The sequence below is a fragment of the Lissotriton helveticus genome, chromosome 6 (assembly GCF_964261635.1).
Source record: "Lissotriton helveticus chromosome 6, aLisHel1.1, whole genome shotgun sequence".
In the NCBI taxonomy this organism is placed as follows: domain Eukaryota; kingdom Metazoa; phylum Chordata; class Amphibia; order Caudata; family Salamandridae; genus Lissotriton; species Lissotriton helveticus.
Window position 1 is genome coordinate 1,237,342,543 of NC_136067.1, and position 22,863 is coordinate 1,237,365,405.

The 22,863-nt window shown below is 44.2% G+C and overlaps 1 long non-coding RNA gene across 1 annotated transcript in view; it reads left to right on the forward strand.

Moving 5' to 3' along the window:
• Positions 1–392: 392 nt before the first annotated feature.
• The window catches only part of LOC144761693 (uncharacterized), a 47,407-nt gene continuing 24,936 nt past the window's right edge, over positions 393–22,863 (forward strand). The window contains exon 1 of the long non-coding RNA XR_013595850.1: positions 393–696. This is a non-coding gene — a long non-coding RNA (uncharacterized LOC144761693). The remainder of the gene's footprint in view (positions 697–22,863) is intronic.

Here is a 22,863-nt window from a genome sequence, read left to right on the forward strand (position 1 = left end):
GTACATGCTGGGATCTGTGGTTTAGAACTATGCCATTATGAACTGATGCACTGGACTTCCTAAGACGTGTTTCCAATAAACTCCTGCTTCTTTCAACTCCTTGAGTCTACCAGTCTTTCCTACACATACATTTTAAATTGCTAAGATGTATTTCTAAATAGAGACTTGAAGAAGTTCAGAAAGATTTCCAAATATATTAGCCAACTTGTAAACTAATGTCACATTACTTTAAAATTTTCAGGGATGCCCCTATTTCGTGGTAAAGAAGCAGAATTCAATCTGATAAATATTTTGATCCAACATACAAAACATCTGTGTGTAGTGCTCCCAGTAGACTTCCTTTGCCTTTGATCTGCCTTCTAAACCGCACCATTCAGAAATGGCCGACAAGTCTGCGTGGTCGCTTCCTACAAAACGGTATCTTTTTTTCTTGTCCGTTTTTCCTTTCAGTGACGACGAGGGGCTACTGCTGTGTCCTTGGTGTACTAAGACTGGTGCCTTTCTTCCTGGTGGTGGCCAGCTCGAATTTCAAAGGTGGCTGCTTGGAAGTCATGGCGAAGGTGGCGAAGGAGGCTCTGCTGTGGAAGAAGCGGATGTCTCTCGTTTACGCGGGTGGGGTCTGGGTTGTGGTGAGCTGCTTCGGGTTCAAATACATAAAGGATCACTGGTGGACGAAGAAGGCGATTCCTGTTACAGGTGAGAGTCTAACAGGCAACACTGTGAAAGAAGAGGCAGCGCAAGCACAAGTTGGACACGAAGTGTCGATACAGGAATGAGACACATTATGTTAGATAAAGCTCTTGAAAACATTTTTTTCTCTTACACAAACGTGTTCTGATGGGAATAATTTTCTTTATTTCATAGACTACGTGGCCAAATAGAATTGGGAGCTAAAGTGTTGACTATTTTAGGGGTTTTCCGTTAGCTTAAACAAAAAAAAAACGGAGTTTAAGCTCTGCCCACCTCAAAATAACGCACTCTTTTGCAGCACCCCGTTGTAAAATATAGATCTTGTTTTATTTTGGAACCCGAGAGGCTGACAAAACAGCGAAAGCTGTCTCTGAGTCAGAGCCTAACTTTGCAAGGACACACGGCACTGCCTTTTCTTTGTCACTGCACTGCTAGGCAATCTTTTGAGCTGTCACCAGTGGGAAGAATAGCGAGTTTGCACTGGTGAGCAGTGTGAGGACCTGGTACCGGTCGATAGTGCGAGTAGTGTGAAGAGCCTGCATTGTTGCAGGCGAGATGAGCACGCATTGGCTTGCGGTATGAGGAGACAGCATTGGCTGGCTGTGTAAGGAGTAGACTGTGGTTGGCAGTGGGAGAAGCTGGCATTGATTTCCAATGTAGGAGTGGACACTGGTGGGAAGTGAAAGGAGCTGGAACTGGTGTGAGTAGCATGAATGGGTGGGCAGAGTAAGTGCGGGTCTCCGTGGGTAGTGTCAAGCGCTTGCACCGGTGAGCAGTGTGAAGTGCTGCAGCATTGAACAGTGGAAAAGGGTGGGACGGGTGGGCAGTTTCTTCACTGGTGGGTGCTTTTATAAGTTGGCACTGGTAAGCGGTGTGTCCGGCTTGCAAAGGTAGTCAGTGTAGGTGGTTCTAGGAAATGTAAATAGCTGGCACCGGTGGGAGGATGTGTGCGGGTGGCTGTGGGAGGATCTGGGATTAGAGGACAAATAGGAGCTACCAAGGGTATACAATGTATGAGTTCACACTGGCGTGGAAGCCTCAAGGCACTGCCTTCTGAATCAACCACTTTTTTGAGTCAACAAATTCACTCCTGATTTTCAAGAGACTTATTTGTTATACTTGACAGAAAGCCCATGGGAGACAGGTGACAAAAGACCAACACACTCGAAGAAAGCTACATAAAGAGAAGCCACATCTCGCCTTTGGCATCACTTTAATATGTACTTTATGTTTTGTTGTTGTTTTGTTTTGGAATAACATTCAATTTCCTTGTGTAGCTATGTATCTTTGCTGAGAATAATAAACATATGCACCCAGTATTTCTCTAAAAGATCACTTATATTGTGAAAAAGCCCGAGCACTGACCGATCTTTGTTGTTAAGCATTGAGTTGCATAAAACGGTCGGGCACAATCGCATCTTTTACGGACTAAGAAAGTAAAACAATTTCCTTACCCAGGCCTACTGTTCTTGTATTATCAACATTGTCCACTTAGTGGCACTAAAGAGTCACTTTCCAAACTAAAAACAAAGTAATTTCTTTGATCAGATAAGTGGGTATTGAGCACAAAACTAAGTAAGCATAGGTATAGGGAAAAATATGAGGGGGACTCGGGATTAGAAGTCTCGAGGAAGTATAGATGGTGTGTGGTCTACAATTGATAGGTTGTCTATGTGCTCACAATCCAGAGTGAATTCTTACTTGGTATTGGGGAGACGGTAGGTTGCACCCCTGGGCGTCTCATAGTAATGTTCGGGTCACCCAATTCTACATGAATTGTCTTTACATCAAAGAACATCAAATATAACAGGCTCTGGCTAAAAAAAGAGCTTATACCCTTTTCTAGAAGAGCCTCTTGTAACCGGTGATGAACACTTAAAAGCCACAGTTTAATAGCATCCTTAATAATGATTGTTTAAATCCAGACTCTCCCACTTCTGCCTGCAATGGGACAGTCCTATAGAGACTGCTGCAGGGCAATAATAGGGGGAAAAACATATGATCATGTAGGGTTTCGTACCAGGCAGTACTCACAATTCTCGTGCATTTCTGGCACTTCACTGGTGGTGACCCTCCACCACTTTGAAAAACTCGACATTCCTGAAAACACAGGACAACGCCTAACAACAACACAGACAACCTCCCGTGCGGCGCTTTACGGCGAGTCAGTTTCCTACGGAGGCCTTTACCCGCCCTACTGGGGTGTGCTCACTTGTGTCTGTCTCCTAAGTGGCACGAGTTAGCGAATACTCACACCGCGTGGAGCATGTTTATTAAATGTTTTTTCTTTCTTATTATTATTGCGTTAGCCCTCTCCTGCTGTCATTAATAGCCGGATTCAAATTGCTCTGGCAGGCGAGGACCCGAGGGGAGCGGTGCCAGCGAAGAGAGTTTAAGAGCATCCCGGACCATCGCCACAGGCTGGTTGTAAATCAGTGAAGCCCTTCGGGTGGCTAATTAGATTTCTCCTTAAACGAGCTGCAGTCTGAGGCCTAATACTTTAAGTTGTGTGCAAGCGAGGATGAAGCGGGGGCTGGGGGAGTTGGCGCGGGCTTGAAAGTGACTTCAGAAAGAGAAAGTGTTCTGCTGGGGCGGGTTGTCACGGCCCTGAAAGTGACGGCGAGCGCACACACTAGCGAGTGGCAAATGGCAGCTGTGCACATCACGCGCTCTCTTTTGTGCGTGATAGCACCCTGGTCGCCGCTTTGGTAGCACTTTTTCAAGCAGCTACTAAATGTCTCGGCCAGATCAGCGCATGCGCTGGATCAGGCCGAGACCTAAAAACGGAGTTTAAGCTCTGCCCATCTCAAAGTAACGCACTCTTTTGCAGCACCCCGTTGTAAAATATAGATGCCTTTATGATTTGTTTATATATACCACGATATTAAAGGTTAGTAGCAAATGTAACAATTATTATTATTGAACTCCACTTAGTGTAGTCAGCACAGACAGGCTAGCTGGAATTATGAGAGTCTGCGGCTTGAGCAATTTCCACATAATTGTGGATTTACCATAATTGCCTCATATCCACTGTAGTGTCTTGTGAGTTAGAGAAGATGGGACCCTTTTGGTCCCTGATGGACTCTGTAGAACAGGGATGTAAATACTTGGACGTGGGGGTAGAATTCATGCTGTAGAATGTTTCAGTTAACAACTACATGCTGAGGAATAAAGACGTGCAATACCAAGCTCCATGTGTTGGGTGATCACTTACATGTACCCGGGGTGGGAAGGACGCTACATCCACCTTCAAACTAATTTACATATATTTTTCATTCAATGCTTCTTGCTTAAGCTTATAAGAATTTTCTAAAAAACGAATGCCGCAAGTGGTGCACAAAGTGGACATCTATTTGCTGGGGTTAACTAGTTATGTTATAAATTGATGTAGTGGTTTTATCCAGCTCTTCAAACTTAAGCGATAACGAAGCACCGGGAGCCTGTGGAATTTTGGTGCTCCACAAATAAACTTGGTCAACATGTAAATACAATAGAGTTAAACGTAAAGCACATTAGGCTTCACAATAAAGTCTGAGAAGTATTAAAATGAAAATCCTGAAAGTTCATTACAAGTTTAAAGGCTTTGCAGAGAGCAAATAAATGTCTAAGTCAGTTATTCATTTGTTATATCTGTATATGAAGCTCAGAATAAAATGCACTCCATGAACTAGCATAATATAGTAAGTCATAAATCAAGGATCAGTCGGACAGAGTGTTGCCTGCTAAAGTTTATGCGAAAGTGAACCCAACACCCTCTGAGTGAAGCTCATTTTGTAGGGTAGAATATATTGAGTTCTATTTTGGTGTGAACGTGCATTGGCCCCAAAGTCCTAGCACATCATATTACAGAAAGAACCACACAGTTTAAAATCACATTTGTCAGCACTGCGGCAGAGCCTTTTACAATACAGTTTCTATCCTTGGTGCTCCTGTGACACCTAAAAGTTAGTATAAATTCTGTTACAAGTTACAATAAAATTTTCATTAGAATTGCATTGTGGTCCCAATAGACACACCCCCAGGATTTAGCGATTTGCCAAAAAAATCACAAAATATGCACTCTTGTAAAAATCCTGCGATTTTTACAAAAGTGCCCGCAACATATGTTTTAAAAAAAAAAAATTTTACTATGTGCTTCCAATCAATTTGGTTGCATCCCCCTGTGTGCACACTCCTCTATTCTTCTCCACTGAGAATATTCAATGATTTGAACTCTTTGGATGCAAAAAGTTTTTAATGTTCCTTTTATTATTATTCAAGTTTCTTCATGATTTTTTCTCATTTAAATTCAATATCTTTATTGCTCTCGGTTGACATGTGTCACATTATTTTACTCCATAATGCTCCAATCCATTGTTCTTCCTCAGGGAGCCACTCTGTCAAACAGAATAAATGCACATTTGTATGTATGTGATTGAGCAAAAGCAAACATACAAAACAAAACATACCATGGATTTCTGTGCGTAATGTGCCAATGTGTGTACACACAATTTATATTGGGCATCTGTGATTGTTTGTAATTAGTCATATAGCATCGCGTTGTACTAGGAAACTGATAATTATCATGTGAACAAATGTGAAAAAACACACCGCGTTTGTGCCGTTAGTGTAACGATCGATCGTGTTGTTAGGTCTACATGCATATTATGTACTCACTCAGTTTTAGCAAGGTATTAGGTGTTTCTTTGAATTTTAAAGAAACTGAGAGAAGAAAAACGATGTTTGTTGTTAACTATATTCGAATGCGTTACGAAGAGTTTAAAAATTTGTATTATATGCATGCCTCACTTCATAGTGATTGCCAAACTTTCTGTTTAATACGGTCCTGTAATTTTCTTATTTTCAACGCGTTTGGTGTTGCACGTCGCTGAACCTCGAGTCTTCTGCCGAACAAAACGCTATTAGTCGGCATGGTAATAAAAATAGGACTTTACGTGGCGGCCATCTTTGAATGGCAATGTGTTAAATGAAGGCTAAATATGAGTTCTATATGGAGAATGTTATCGACGGTAATCAATGTAAGTGTATAGGTATGGGAACACAGCTAGAAATTAGTGTGTTTTGTGGGTGACATGGATAATCTGACCATGTGTAAACAGCAATGTAATCATGTGTAATATGACATTACATAGCACGTTGTTTTTAGTGTTCAAATTAAAATTAACAATTAAGAAATGAAAATTAACAATTAAAAGATAAAAAGTCAGAAAAGTTTTGCAACTACTGCATGTCCTAGGATCAGACCATTGTTCATAATAGTTCTCTTAATGTTCAAAGGTAGCAAGCATATTCTATGCGTTCGTTAAGACCATTTGGTCTACAAGATTGCAATTTCATGATCCAATAATTTTCCCTCTGCAATAGATATATGTCATTATCTCTACCTTCTTCTTTGTCGACCACTTCTAAGGCTAAAAACCGTAGTTATATTATGTTTGGCCTCCATGAAGTGTGTTGCCACGGAAGATTTAATGTTCTTTGTTCTGATATTCGATTTGTGCTCGTTGATGCTTATTTTCAGTTTCCTCTCTGTCTTGTCCACATACACTTTCCAGCACGGGCATTTTAACATGTAGACTAGATTTTCTGTGTCACATGTGGCTGTGACGTGAAGTTTAATGTCATTGCCTCTCATGGGGTGATTGATTTTGTTTCCTTGTATGATGCCATTACAATTGTTGCAATTTAGACACGGAGATATACCTTTTGCCTTCGATGTTGTTTTGTGTTTGTTTTTCAGTATCTCACCAATTTCTTTATTTCTGGTGTATGCAAAAATAGGTGTCAGTGCGAAGGTCTGTTTGAAATCAGGTTCCATTGCGAGTATATTCCAATGTTTGTTAATGATTTTCTTCAAGGTTTTACTGACTGTTGAAAATCTTGTTACCAATACCATCCTGGTGTTCGTGCATTTCTCTTTGCTTTTTAGTAAATCACTTTGATTCATTTCTACACATTTTTATTTTGCTTTTTCTAGTAAAGGTTGAGGGTACCCTCTTTCTTGGAATGTTTTTTCTATCTCCATTAGTCTTGTTGAACTCTTTTCTGGGTTAGAAACTATCCTTTTTACTCTCATCATTTGTGACAAGGGCATGTGTGTTTTTAATGACATTTGATGATGCCTGTTAAAATGTAGAATGTTGTTTCTATCCGTTTTTTTCGATGACAATGACATTAAACTTCACATCACAGCCACATGTGACACAGAAAATCTAGTCTACATGTTAAAATGCCCGCGCTGGAAAGTGTATGTGGGCAAGACAGAGAGGAAACTGAAAATAAGGATCAACAAGCACAAATCGAATATCAGAACAAAGAACATTAAATCTTCCGTAGCAACACACTTAATGGAGGCCAAACATAATATATCAAAACTAGGGTTTTTAGCCTTGGAAGTTAACAACAAATATAGTTTTTCTTCTCTCAGTTTCTTTAAAATTCAAAGAAAAACCGAATACCTTGCTAAAACTGAGTGAGTACATAATGTGCATGTAGACCTAACAACACGATCGATCGTTACACTAACGGCACAAACGCTGTGTGTTTTTTCACATTTGTTCACATGATAATTATCAGTTTCCTAGAACAACGCGATGCTATATGACTAATTACAAACAATCGGAGATGTACAATATAAATCGTGTGTACACACATTGGCACATTACGCACAGAAATACCTGGTATGTTTTTTTGTATGTTTGCTTTTGCTCAATCACATACAAATAGATATTAAGACCAAATGAGCATTTATTCTGTTTGATAGAGTGGCTCCCTGAGGAAGAGCTTAATTGCTCGAAATGCATTGGAGCATTATGGAGTAAAATAATGTGACACATGTCAACAGAGAGCAATAAAGATATTGAATTTAAATGAGAAAAAATCATGAAGAAACTTGAATAATAATAAAAGGAACATTAAAAACTTTTTGCATCCAAAGAGTTCAAATCATTGAATATTCTCAGTGGAGAAGAATAGAGGAGTGTGCACACAGGGGGATGCAACCAAATTGATTGGAAGCACATTTTAAATATAATACATGACCCAGAAGGTGGACAGGTCACCCCAGGAGCACCCCAAAAAAGTTTTATGAACAGTAAAGATTTAGAACAAGACACTACAGGTTGTGCGCAAGCAGTTCATTAGACCTTGCCATTCACCCACTACTGGCTCTGTGCTGCCACTGAGACAGTAAAGGGAGGGTGAGCACAGACCAGCAGGCAGCAGAGTTGTTAAATTCCTTTGTCACCCGTCTTCGAAACACATAGAGCCCCCTCCTGTGCGATTTAGCCTGCAGCCACCTCACCCATTAGTGTGCCCCCTTCAGACTCTAAAGGCCCCTGCTGCCTGTACGCACAGGTTGTTTGATGCCAAAAAGAGTAGGTTTCATATTGTAATCTACTCTCTTTGGCATCAGACAACCTCCAGTTCCAGGCGCTGTGCTGCTGGAGACTCTTTAATGTTACAAACTGTGATATAGCCCAGTCTACTGCAGTGACCGAGCACAGGCCTTCAATATTTTTGTGGCGGACACATTTTTTGTCCACCACAAAAATACAGCGAATTTTGAGGTATTGGGCCTCAAATGTTGCTTTTTTTGGCCACGAAATTTGCACCCAAAGCTTCAAAATCTTGGAGGGTCAGAATAGGATAGGCCTTGAGAATACATCAATCAAACAGCATTTGTAAAGCGCAACACTGTCACCCCTATCTGGGTGCTGTATCTCAGTCGAAGAGCTAGGTCTCTTTCTGAAGCGTGCTGGGGGCTGTACGGAGCTGAGGGGTGGGGGCGGGGAGGGAGGTTGTTCCAGGTCTTGGCAGTGATGAAGGAGCGGCCACCGCTGCAACGGATGTGGAGGTGTGTGTGCGAGGGCGAGTGAAGAGGAGAGCAGGTGTCTAGCAGGTTGGTGGGAGTTCAGTCATTGTTTGAGATAGGAGGTCCTAGGTGCTGGAGGGCTTTGTAGGTTTGCATGAGGATCTTGAACTGGTATCTTTTCTGGATGGGAAGCCAGTGGGGGTCTCCCAGGTGGGGGTCCACCTGGGTGAGTCTGGCTGCAGTGTTTTGTATGGTCTGGAGTCTTGTGAGAAGCCGGGTGGAGATGTCCGCGTAGAGGGCGTTGCCGTAGTCTAAAGCATTCAATTTGTTAGCACCACATGAGAATGAATCTTGAGAACGATTCATCATGTTGTACATAAGAGAATGACATTCTGTTCAAAACATTGCCTACAAAGTAGCTCTTTTTTTAACTCGAGGCCTACATTATTTATATTAAAATAAACACAGTGTCCCAGTTAGATATCTCAAATTCCTTATGGTAATACATTTAAGCATTTTCCTTGAAACCACACCACCAAGATCCTGATTACTGTATTCAGGTGTTTAATATGCATGTGCGAAATTTAGTTTATGAAATTTCATGTAAATACCGCATAATACTTGGCAGCTCACGAAATTCACTTTGCAGTATCTTTTGTGAATATTTAACATTTGAGAAAACCTCACATTCAAGCGTCATGCAAGATACCAGCAAAGGGACTGGTATGAGGTGAAAAAGTATCCCCTTCAACATTTTGTTTTGCTTGTACAGCCTCCTTCAGAACAACATTTTTGCAAAAGTTGTAGCCGGGCAATTTGGTATAATGCAAAACAATTTTATTTCTCAAATTTTGTAGGCATAGTAAAACATTTGCAAAAACAACAGTTGATGGACAGAATGCAGAACAATGTCATACATTCACCCCAGTTCAGAGATCTGGGCCTAAATCCATCGTTTTTTTGCACTCCACACCACCCCAGTTCAGACATGGCCATATGCAAATCAGCCTTGACCCTGTGCCTCATGGGAATAGTCCAGTCCGAACTGCCAAGCCATGTCTTTCCTAGACTGGAATCAAGCATCCGAGGACTGGTTTCTGGCTATCAGCCGTCTTCAGCCAGGATAGCTTGACTCCAGTGGTGTGGAGAGCATGGGACTCACGTCTGAGCATACCCATCCCACTCGCGGTGACAATAGTAAAACATGTCATGCAGGCCTTCTGTTAAATCGATACTAACGATCTGTACGGTTTCCCTAACAATAATAGTCTGTATTATAATGACAAAACAAATAATAGTGCAACTGAATGAGCTGCAATACGCCAAAAAAGTGCTGTTGTTTGCTGCATAATTTGGTTTTCCATTGCAACATAAATGCAGTGGCCTTCAAACATAGAACTATGAAAGGCTTAGTTTGCTAAAGCAGCATTTAAACCTGTGATCTTCCAGTTGTCCTTGGATAACTACAAAAGGAATATTAACTACTGTTTATTACAGCTTATACAATATTTATCTCCGTAGTAAAACTATTATGTGGAGAAGTGTGGCTCAGTGGTTAGAGGCGGCAGACCCGGAAGCTGAGATCGGCCGTGGACCAGGGTTCGATTCCCCCGCCTCGGCGGGTCTCGGGCTCTAAAATTTCACGGACTCGATAATTCTCGCTCCGGTGCCTACTCGACTCACGGGGTCACACTCTGCGACTCTGGGCAATAGCTTGCTTAATCTCCACTACGGCCCCTCGCGGCGGGATGCCTGGCTTTCACCTTGTGGATACCCTGCCGGGGTATCTCACAGGGGAATACCAGGACGGGTTCCCTAAGCAAGCGCTTAGATACCGTGTCAGTGATTTGCGCTATATAAATACATGTACATGTACATTCATTTAATAATAAATAGTAAACCCTGTAATCTCCATAATAATTTAAAGGAATAAAATCTTCAGATTAGTAATAACAACATTTCTTTAGCAAAACCAGTGTGTATTAGCTCTGAATATCAATCAAGCTTATGTAGGGTGCATTGCATAAGTTTATGTAAAACATTTTATATTGAGGCTAACAAACAAAACAAAATCACTGCTAGCTTGATGTAAGAACTAAAATATCGTTATGAATGTGGCAAACATGACAAGGAAAGAAAAAACCGAATCCAAAAGCTTAAAAAAAACCTCACACACACACACCCAACACCTACAAGTTGTCACTGTTCAAACATGCATGAAGTAATCCCTTTCTGATTTAAATATTGGCTTCATGAATGCATGCTAACTTCACCCGTAATATAGAATTAAGAGTTTGCCCAAATAACTTTCATTCCAGCAACCACTGTTAGGCGTTCCCAGTTGTAAGTTTGGAGTTTGGTTTTTCCTCCTTTTTAGGGAACATTTGTAAAACACACAACCAGCTGTAACCTCCTCTGGGTTTCTGGATTTTTTTAGATGGGGCTTTACGCAAATGCTTGTTTTCAGAAGAACAGGATATATCAAACCAGTGTGGTGAAAAGTCTTTTCGTTTGTGAATAGGCTTCAGAATTGCATTCTTGGTATGATGACACAAACTTAACAAAAGCTGGCTATACCTTGTTGCTGCCTGCAGTGTCAGAAAAGGCTAAGGTTTTTCAGTTTTTTTTTTACCAGGGAATCAAGGAATATGCAAAGGTTGGGTAGATTCCACATTAACCTAAACCCATTGTGCTGAGAAGGATGGTATGTATGTATTGGCATATTTATATAGCGCTATACTGTCACCCAAAGGGTATCCTGGTGCTTTGATTCAGCAAGCCGAAACCACCAATGCGAAATCACACTGCTCTCGGGAACAGGTGGGTCTTCAGACCTCTCTTAAAAGGTAAAAAGTCACCCTGACTCCTCAATGATATCTGGAGAGAGTTCCAAAGTCTTGCAGCTGCAAAACTGAAAGACCGACCACCCATCCTTACCCTCTGAACTCTGGGAACCGTCGCCAGATACGCCGAGAAGGAACGTAGTCTCCGAGAGGTGGAGTACCATGAAAAAAGATTCTGCAGCAAGAGTGGGCCCTGTCCATGCAACGCTCTAAAAACCAGGCAAGATGCTTTAAAAAGGATTCGTTGATGGACCGGCAGCCAGTGCAAATCCAGGAGTGCCCTGGAAGAAGAGGCGGTGCGCGGACGAGACAGTGCCAACTTGGCTGCCATATTTTGTACCAGCTGCAGCTTGCCCAGCAGCGTATCAGGTGCCTCCAGAAGCAGTGCGTTGCAATAGTCCAGCCTGCTTAGAATAATGCCCCGCACTACCTCAGGCCTAGCCCGCGCTGGAAGCAATGGAAGAACCTTGCGTAACATCCGCAGCAGAGTCATGCAAGTGACTACGGTTTTATTAACAAAGATGTCCAATTGTAAGTTGGGGCCAAACATAACCCCTAGATTGCGTGCAGATTCTGCTGCAGTCACTGTCCCAGGAAAGGAGGGATGCCAGAAATCGTCTGGCAGAGGACGAGGAGTCCGATCATTAGAACAGTACAACACCTCCGTTTTTGACCCATTGAACTGGAGGGAGTTGGAACGTAGCCAGTCCGCTGTAGCTGACATACAGCGGTGGAAGGTCTCTAAAGATACAGCGTCTTTCCCCTCCAAAGAAAAGACCAATTGGGTATCGTCTGCGTAATTAAACACCGAGATACCAAAGGAACTTATCAATTGGATCAGGGGGCGGAGGTACAGATTGAATAAAATAGGACTGATGGCCGAGCCCTGGGGCACCCCCTGCCCAACTTTCCGTACACCCGACCTAAAAGGTGGTAATGCCACCACCTGCTGCCTGTTGTTAAGGTACGAGACCAACCAGTCCCTTGCCAACCCCGTGACTCTGATCTCCTCCAGCCGCTCCAAAAGGGTGGAGTGGCTGACCGTGTCGAACGCGGCCGACATGTCAAGCAGCACTAGAAAGGCTGCCTGACCCGTGTCGACCCGCGACCGAAGATTATTCAACACGGCCACCAGCGCAGACTCCGCCCCATGAGCTGGGCGGAAGCCAAACTGGGCCACATCCAACCAGGTGTTATCCTCTAGGAATCTAGATAGAGATCGGGTAACCATCTTCTCCATGATTTTAACAGGAAAAGGGAGCAAGGAAATGGGTCTGTAATTTGACAAGCAGGAGGGGTCGAGTGTAGGTTTCTTCAGGAGGGGTGAAACCACAGCTTCCAGCTCTCCGGGACAGTTGCGGTGGCAAACGACTGATGGCAGATGGAGTATAATGGATGAAAGAGTTCTTTCTGGAATAATTTCCAGAATTTGTGCGGGAGTGGGTCCAGCGGGGAGCCTGATGACACAGTTTGCGCTAATTTGCAAAACTCGTCAAAGGAGGGAAGAGAAAAACAACTCAGCTGGGGTCGACTGGATGATTCCTCCGGAGCTCCCGGACTGAGAGGGGGACACCTCAGCTGGGGTCGACTGGAAGATTCATCCGGAGCTCCCGGACTAAGAGTGGGACACCTCAGCTGGGGTCGACTGGAGGATTCAACCGGAGCTCCCAGACTAAGAGAAGGACACCTCAGCTGGGGTCGACTGGAGGATTCAACCGGAGCTCCCAAACTAAGAGAGGAACACCTCAGCTGGGGTCGACTGGAAGATTCATCCGGAGCTCCCAGACTGAGAGGGGGATACCTCAGCTGGGGTCGACTGGAAGATTCACCCGGAGCTCCCGGACTGAGAGAGGGACACCTCAGCTGGGGTTGACTGGAGGATTCAACCGGAGCTCCCAGACTAAGAGAAGGACACCTCAGCTGGGGTCGACTGGAGGATTCAACCGGAGCTCCCAAACTAAGAGAGGGACACCTCAGCTGGGGTCGACTGGAAGAATCATCCGGAGCTCCCAAACTGAGAGAGGGACTGCTCGTCTGGGGTCGACTGGGAGATTCTTCTGGAGCGCCCAAAGTAGAAGGGAGACTACTCCGCTGGGGTCGACTAGAGGCTTCATCCGACTCACCCATCTGTGAGCCACCTAGAGAGACCTCTGAAGTGGGAATCAGTCGGCCCAGCGAGTCCGCCCAGGATAGTGGTGATCTTATCCTCAAATGCAGCGGCCAGAGAATCGCATAAGGCCTGAGAGACTGGGATGTTGTTTGTGGCACCAGTCGGATGGGAAAGATCCTTCACAATCCTGAATAAGGTCTGCGATTTATTGGTCGCCTGATTCAGCGTATCTTCCAGATAAACCGCTTTTGCACACTTGATCTGTGCTTTATATTCTAGTAGTGCCAGTCTGAAGTTGACTTTTGCTGCGTCTAAATAGTGCTTCCTCCAGGCCCTCTCTGCCCGCTTACATCTCAACTGGTGTAGAATCTTAGCAGGTGTATGAACAATGGTCAAGGGGGGCAGAAGGGAAACAATAAGTGGGTTATGGTTCACATAATTTGCACCCAGGAAACGCCCTCAGTATTTCAAAAGACCTACTGATGGACAGTTTCGCCCATGAAAAGTAGGTGTCATGACATTTTGGCTGGACTGTCTCATGTATGTTAAGTAAATGCATGTTATAGTTTCCCAGTTCAGTCCCCCTATGATCCGGTTGGGCCAATGTGGGTATACTTGTTAAATGATTGTCAAACAGAGCTAAGTCTTGGGTTCACAATGAAATCCCTCCCCCCCCCCCCCCCCCATAATGTCCTTCACTAAGAGAATCTGAATCTCCTTACAGGGGGTCTCCACTACAGTTATCACAATGACTAAAGAAAGCTTGATCCATGTTAAAAGAACTCCTTTGGCATGCCCCAAACTGGAGGGACAGAAAGTACTGAATAACATACAAAACCATGGTCCATGTTTCTTGGAAGAGGATAATGTAATACTTATTGATCATGGGAAGCCATTCAGGCTGCTTCAGTTTTAAATAGATCCCAGCGGTATTCCAGCTCATGATGTTAACTGAATGTGGAAAGAACTTAATCACTAGAGCTTGGTAGCTATTGGATTGAGGCCTGTGAGATCAGCGATAGTTAACTGGTTGTCAGTCAACTTTGGCTTAGGTTTGTATTGCTGCCAATTTGTTATGGAGAATCAATTTGTGACTCAAGGTGTAAGGCAGACAACTGTTAATCAGTGCGTGGATTGAGTTGGATGATAAATCAGCCAGTGCTTTGATCCTCGGGGTTTATAAAATTAGAAGTGTACGGGTTAAGAAATTATGAGACCAGGCGAGGTAGCAATAGATTTAAGATGGTCTAACAGGTTGCACACGTAACTAGGATTTATAAAGTTAATCAATACTTTGTTTCCTTCCTTGGCTATTCTGAATTGGCCAACCCATGCAACCGTTTGACAAAATAATCTGCAAGTATTGAAGCCTAAGTTTGAAGATAACCAATATATGACTTTGTTCTTTAATTGTTCTCTGTCTTTATCCAAGGCAGGATTGAGTCAAGGTATATTACGAAAATAAGTACATATGGGCAAGCAGATGGCAGTAGATTTAGGGTACTGGGCTGGTAAGTTGATTTGGCCGAGGAGGGAGAATGCAGATGTCCTCTCTACTGGTGATTTAAGAGGATTATGAGCAGTGCAAAGAGCACAGTTAGTAGGGCCAGCAGACAGATGATAGGTATTCGTAACTAGAGCTTGCTCCTGTAGCAAATTAGTGATGGCAGTTGGGTCAAATGCTGGACGAGGCAGTGACGTGGGCTGAGCACAAGATGGAACACAAAGGTGAGCATTATGAGAAGGCACCGCTTCATTGCCCTTCACTGCAGTAGACAACTTTGGGCCTGATTGAGGTCTTGGCGGAGGGGGATACTCGGTCAGAAACTTGACGGAGATCCCGTCCGCCTTATTACGATCCCATGATGTCCTATGACGATTGTAATAAGATGGACGGAATATTAGTTATGTTTGTGACGGAGTAATCCCTCCGCCAAGACTTAAATCAGGCTCTTTGTCTAAATGGCCAGTAGATGATCATAAAAAGGCTGCCGTTGTGCCTTCAGTAACACACTGAACCTAAGGCAGAGATGATCCAATAGAGCAGGCTCAGCAATAGGAGGGGATGCTAAAATCTTTGAAGTATTAACACATTCGTCAATCAATTCTGAAGCACATACCCCCTTTTTTCATTTCACCACTAGTTCTACTGAGGCGTCAAAACCATAGATCCTTGAAAACATGTGGAGCTAAGTTCAATGGGGTCAGTGGAGCCAATGCATGGAGCTTATCAATCCTGCTCTTGTGAGACTTTGTCTGGATTCATCATGTGGGCTTGCTCAAATTCTTAATCTAGCAGGTTAATTGAGAAAGCGAGTTCAGCTGTCTCCAGGTTTCACTGTACTGTTAAGTCGGCGCCATTTGACAACGTGAAGCACAGTAGACACTGCCTCTCAATCAAAAGAAGCTTTATTCAGTATGTAAAAACAAACATAAAAGAAATACCGGTTGCATAAAAGAAGAAAATACATTACAAGCAAGAATGCTAACACAGTAAAAAGGTGTTTAGAAAGCTTTTTGCCAAGTTCCATAGACCAAGTTTTCTTCATCCAGTGGTGCATGCTGAAATTAAAATGCAATACTTTTCCGTACATTTACTGCTTTCAGAATAAAAAGTGCAATGTTAAAGTAGACCCTGTTATCATTAAGATCAAGCAAAAATTTCAAGCCAGCTTTATGTGACCATATATCAGCATTATAAAAAGGGGTTTTGAAAATGACATCTAAAATTAGAATAAAAATCGCCAAATAGCATAAAATGGATTGTACTTTGCATGGTCTGTCCATCACAAGGACATGGTGGGGTCAAATCTGGGGGACATAAATTCATGATATGGAAAGCAACTAAGTGGTGAACAATTCTGAGTCTGAATCTAGTTAACCTCATGGCTGCTGGAGCAATTCCCCTGCGGTGCTGGGCCGTAATAAAAATGGGTGTGGTCATGACGAGCTCAGCTCGTCATGAGCACCTGAGAGGTGTATGCCATGACGAGCATGAGCACCGAAGGGGTTAATACAAAAGCGATGCAATGCGGTTGTGACCCCATTTAGACAACTTTGAAAAACCTGCTCAGATTGAAGTGTTTGATAAAAGATAACAGTTGGTTTTTCCTCGTCCAATCTCATACGAGATTCCATTCTGTAGTTCATAAAATTGACCGTAATAGACAGTTTTGTTAGTAGTTTTGTTAGTTGTGTTATTTTATTTTTGTCAAACAAACAAATGGAGGAGTACCCCCAGGAGGTGCCTTTATGCCTCCGTCAGAAGAATAGAGGTGAACCAAAATGCCTGAAAGGACAAATTCATCCTTTGTTAGAAGACCCCTCACTCGCCAACCTAGTTGGTGACATGCTTCATCATCGGGGTCCCACCCGGACAGCCGAGTGCCATCCGGGTGTGCTGCGACACCTGACTACAGTGGAGCGTGTTCGTTTTTTGAATTTTTTGTGAGTAAAAAAGGGGTTGGCGATTAAAAATTGTCCAGTAAGCTACTCACTATCAACTATTTATTCTGGAGTGTCTGGGCAACAATACAAATTCTATAAGCTGGCCACCATGCCAGGTTAGGTAGGACTATGGTGTCAAGGATATTGTAGTGAAAATAAAAATGGTCTACATGTTTCAACCGCTGCTATGATTATTGGGTTTTCGTCAGGACAAGTGGTGGTAACAATGTTTTGGTGGTTTTTTTCACGTAGTCAAGGGCTGGGTACACCTTAGCGAGTGTATACCACCCGGGCTACCACCACTGGTCCTGATGAAAACCCAATAATCATAGCAGCGGTTGAAACATGTAGACCATTTTTGGCCTCTTTCAAAGGTAGAGATAAAACGTCATTTAAGCATTCCGGAGTACCTGGGGAGATCCCACACCGGTGCCCACTCGCTGTAGTAGGGAATGCCTAAGATACTACGACAGTCAAACCATTGTTTGGCGGCAGCATGTAAAAACCTTCAGGCGAACTTAAAAAAAAAAACTTTGTGGCACCAAATTTATACATGAAACCCTCGTAAGAACTCTCGTGCAACATAGCCTTGAACATGTGGCCCGTCAGATGATCATCTGGCCTATTTAAGAGCATTCTGCTATTTTGCAGTTGGTATGCCCAACAATATATCTGTAGGTCTGGTAGACTCAAACCTCTGTGTGCCAGTTTTCGTCTGAGCTTTTTCCAGGAGAGTCCTATCCCCTTACCAGCCCAAACGAAAGAAGAGGTCTTACTCTGAAATTTGTTTCAGAAAATGTTGTCAAAAGTCAAGGGGATATTATTAAAAAGGTAAGTAAACTTCGGCAGAACACACATTTTAACCAGATTTACTCTGCCATAGTGTGTAAGCAGTAGATTCTGCCATCTTTTTAGAAGTATGTTGACTTCTTTAGATACTCGGGCTACGTTTTGTTTTAGGGAGTTCAGACAGCTCTTGAGTAATGGTAATTCCCAAATACCTTATGTCTTTTGACATCCTGAAACCTTGCACTTCAGAGTTCCATGTCATGATCTCCGTTTTACTGTTATTGATCTCATAAGCTGACAGTTTGCCAAAGATCTGTACTTACCTTAATAAACTTGGTAGGGCTTGGTTAACATTAGATGTAAAAAGGATTAGGTCGTCCGCATATAGGGCGAGTTTCCTTGAAAAACTATTCACTAGAAAGGGCTGTATTTCGTTATTTAGCCTTAGACTTTAAGCAAATGGCTCAATGTATAGATCAAAGAGTGTCTGAGACAGCGGGCAGCCCTGTCTGGTACCTCGCCCTATTGATATTCGAACTGAAAGGTTCCCATTTACTAACATTTGAGCTCGTGGTTCACTATATATTTTCCCCAACAGATCTCTAAAGGTGCGGTTAAATCCAAAAGCCTCTAATACACTTGACAGATAACTCCAATTAACACAACCAAAGGCTTTTGCAGCGTCCAATGTTATTATTGTTAATAGGGCTCCAGCCGCAGTTGCCAGATCTATTGCACCAATTGGGGAGATGACAAGATGCTTCATCTGACGCTCGGGGAGGAAACCCTTCTGATAGTCATGTATTATTGCCCCTGTAATTTTACTTAATCGTGCGTTAATGATACCGGTAAAAGTTTTGTAGTCAGAGTTCAATAAAGATATCGGGCGATATGATTGGCATTGGGTGGGGTCTTTACCAGGTTTTAAGATCAGGGTGATGATTGCCTCTTTCCAGGTGTCCGGTAATGGAGAACGACTCCTCAAAATATCATTAAACAATTTCAACCATATAGGGATGATTTCATCGATCAACAGGTAAATCTCAATTGGAATCAAATCTGGGTCAGCTGCCTTGCCTTTTTTGATTTTCTTAATAGCTTCCATAATTTCACTCCCTATTATGTCTTGATTAAGTAGTGTTAATCCTTCGGGGCTCCCTTTAGGAAGCTGTTTCTGAGCCAGCCAAAGGTCTACAGCTGTTTTATCTGGATCTAAATCCTCCCTATACAATTCTTGGAAGAATTTACAAAACTCCCTCTCAATCTCACTCGAAAGGTTTGTCACTATTTCTAATCCTGGTTATAAAGTTTTGAGACCTGTCCATTCTGCTCTTTATAGCTAACAGTTTACCGCATTCTTCACCCTGGACGAACTCTCTCATTCTACTTGCTTCCCAGTTCTGTAGCATAATTCCTTCTAATGTTAACCTATATTCACGTTGTTGATCTTCCAGTATACCCTTCAATTTATCTTTTTCTACCCCCTGAACTTGACCGGACTTTAATCTTGCTTCAGATTTTCTCAACCGCTCCTCCAATGAAGCTGTCTTCTCTTTTTCTGATTTAACCCACCCTGCAGCCGCCCCTTCAGCATTCCTCTCAGCCATTCTTTGAAGTCCCAAACCACATGAATAGATGCAGATTCTAGATTTTGATTAAAAAAGGCTGCTGCATCTAGTTTAATTTTTTCCATTATTTCAGTTTGTGACAGCAGTCTTCTATTTAATGTCCACCTCTTACCAATGTGGTAGAGGGGGGCTCCATATTCCATTCTATTGCACCACGATCTGATATGTGTATGGGCAGGTATTCCACTTTCTTAACCTTTTCTACTTCCAAGCAACCCATAAAAATGTAGTCTATCTTGGAGTAATGACATTCTTTTTACTGGAGAAGGAGTAGTCCCTCACATTCCCCATTTTCTTTTGCCATACATAAAATAGATTTAAGTTATCTAACTTGGCTGAAAGACAGGCTCTTACACGGGGCGCATACATTTGTGTGCGAGGGAAGATCTATCCAGCTTATTATTCAATAAAAGGTTGAAATCGCCACCTATTATCAATGGGGCCTCGAAATCTAGCGGGGCGGAACAGATTGTTCAGAAAACTAACCTCATCCTCATTTGGCCCATAATAACTAGCTAACGTGTATGTACTGCCTCGAGTTTTTATCTCTGCAACAACCCAACGTCCTTTATTATCTGCCTGTGTTCTACCTAGTTCTATTCCTGAATTATTTTTAATGACTATTGCCACACCTTTAGAACAACATTGTTGGTCCATAGCTATTACCTTTTTTTTTCTTTTTTAAATCATTTTTATTGAATTTTGTGGCATCAAACATATGACAAGTCGGCAAAGAAGTAATGCAAAGAACACCCTCAGCTTCCACCTGACTTCCCACCCTTCCTTCCCGAGGGCGAGCCTCACGTCGATATAAGAGAGTGTGTCCATGAAGGCGGGCAAGGGTCCTGAACCGGCCGACAATGTAGTCAAAAAACCCCATCAACAACGAACTTCCCCCCCCCCCCCAATCCCTTCCGCCTCCCCACCTCCCACACCCTTCCCCGGTGTGGTCAGTATGCAGCTAGCAAGCGTTATGAGGTATACATACAATGTGAATATTAGGTTGAGGTCTCCGTGTCCCGCCTGAATTCGTCTGCCAGTCGAAGCACCTTGAGGTATTTTGGGCATGTGAGTTTGTTAAATTCATCCGACAGAAGAGAGACCAGGGGCTGCCACGTATCCAGGAAGGTTTCCACTTGTCTGAGTTAGGGAGGCCTGTATCCGCTCCATGCCCATAGTGTACCAGAGCCTCTAAAGCCATCCCGTGTGTGTGGGTGTTCTCTTGGTGCCCCATAGTGACAGGATATGTTGGGTGGCTGCCCCCATTGCCATCCCCATCTGCTTCCCTCTGAGGGACTTGAGGGGGAACGTGATTGCGTTGGGGCGACCTAACAGTGCATATGCTGGAAATCGGGGGATCTCCGTCTCAAAGTGCTTATCTATGTCACGTAGCACCTGTTCCCAGTACTCCTTTACGGCCGCACATTCCCACAGTATGTGAGTAAGTGTTCCTAGTTGGCCACACCCTCTCCAGCAGGTCGGGTCCTGGCGCGGATTGCTTTGGTGTAATCGTGCAGGTGTCAAGTGCCAGTAATACGCTATCTTTACTGCGGATTCTTTGCTAGCTACGTTTCGGGCAGTATGGTGGGCCCTGAAGTAAATGTCCTGCCGCTCTTTGTCTGTGAAGGAGCGATCAAGTTCTCGCTCCCATCGTTTTTGGCTCGCGGAGCGCGTGGTTGATGGGGGCGAGCAGAGCATTTTGTAGAGGTCCGTGATCACTTGTTTATCAGTCCGTTTCGTGTGGAGCCACTTTTCATAAGCCGTGAGATGTCTTCTCACATGGGGTAACACCTCTCTCGTGGTGAGCCAGTCCCTGATCTGAAAATATTGGAAACGCTGAATCTGGGGAAGCGTATAGAATTCTTGTAGGGTGTGTATTTGCATGAAGCCGTCAGGGTCGAAGAGATGACCAGCCGACTTGCACTCCGATGACCTCCACTGTGGGAACGACCCAGGTACCGTTCCCGGCGCAAAGGCCGGATTATCAAACAGGGGCGTCATCGGGGACGGAAAGGTGGTGAGGCCCTTTGTAACCGCCACCCTGTCCCACACCTGCATCACAGTTCGGGTGATGGGCGACCTCTTGATGTATGAGGTTCTATCAGTACGTTTCAAGAATGGAACCTTCCAAAAGGAAATTTGGGCCATTGCTCGGTCCTGGAATAGCCACCGTTTTTCTGATTCAGTTTGGCTCCGCTCCAGAAGGTACCGGAGTTGCGTGGCCTGGAAATACCGAAGGAGGTCGGGAACCCCCAGACCGCCCTCTGACGTGGCGCGCGCGGTCAGGTCCCTGCGCAGTCACGGTCTTTTACCAGCCCAGACGAATTGCCGTATGCTGTCTTGTAGTTTTTTGAGTAGTCCTATCGGCGGTGTCACCGGGATGGTTTGAAACCAGTACAAGACTTTTGGTAACAGGGACATTTTGATTGCCGCTACTCGCCCCAACCAAGATAGTGGCTGCTGACGCCATCGTGCCAGATCACCCTGCAATTGAGTGAGCAGGGTCGTATAATTTGGTTCGACAGTTTGGGCCGTGCACGGCGTCAGGGATATGCCCAGGTACGTAGCACCATGAATCGCGTTTAGCTGTGCGGGTGTTCCGCCCCAAAGGCAAGATCACCGATTTCTCGACATTCATCTTGAAACCCGACACTTTTCCAAACGCCTCCATCTCCGTCTGGAATGCCGGTACCGATCTCTTGGGGTCTTCTACCGCTGCGAGGATATCGTCCGCTTAGAGACTTATGGTCTGTGGTTCCCCGCCAAACGGAATACCGACAATGGCCGGGTTGTCTCTGACCTTCTGTGCGAAGGGTTCGATGTATAATGCGAACAGCAGGGGCGAAAGCAGGCACCCCTGCCTGGTGCCCCTTCAGATGTCAAATGGCTGGGAGTGCACCCCGTTAACTCTGATCACCGCCTGGGGAGCCACGTAGCAGCTAGCAACCCACGTGCGGAATCGGTCCCCCACCCCGAACCGCGCCAGGACTGTGTCAAGATACCCCCAGTCCACCCGATCGAGCGCTTTTTCCGCGTCGACCGATAGGAGGGCTGCATCCGAATCATTGAAATGGGCCCTGTCAATGACGTGGAGTAGGCGTTTGGTATTATCCGCGCATTGCCTGTTCGGGATAAATCCCGCTTGGTCTGGCTCGATGATACCTGGCAGACAGGGACCCAGTCGCGCCGCCAGTACACCAGTGAATAGTTTGAGGTCCAGATTGAGGAGTGAAATGGGCCTATAGGCCGCGCAGTGAGACGAGTCTTTGCCTGGCTTGGGAAGGACCGCGATGTCGGCCTCCAGCATGTCCTGGGGAATACAGCCTTTAACCATGGAAGGTGTTGAACAGACTGGCTAGTAGCGGTGCCAGTAGGGGGCAGAAGGCTTTGTAAAAGCCCGCTGAGAAGCCATCAGGTCCCGGAGCTTTGAGCGGTTTAAGGCGCGCAATCGCTGAAATGACTTCTTCCGTTCTGATAGGCGCATCCAGAAAGCACCGGTTAGCCTCGTTAAGAGGTGTAATCGCCGCTTCCTCTAGGTAGGCC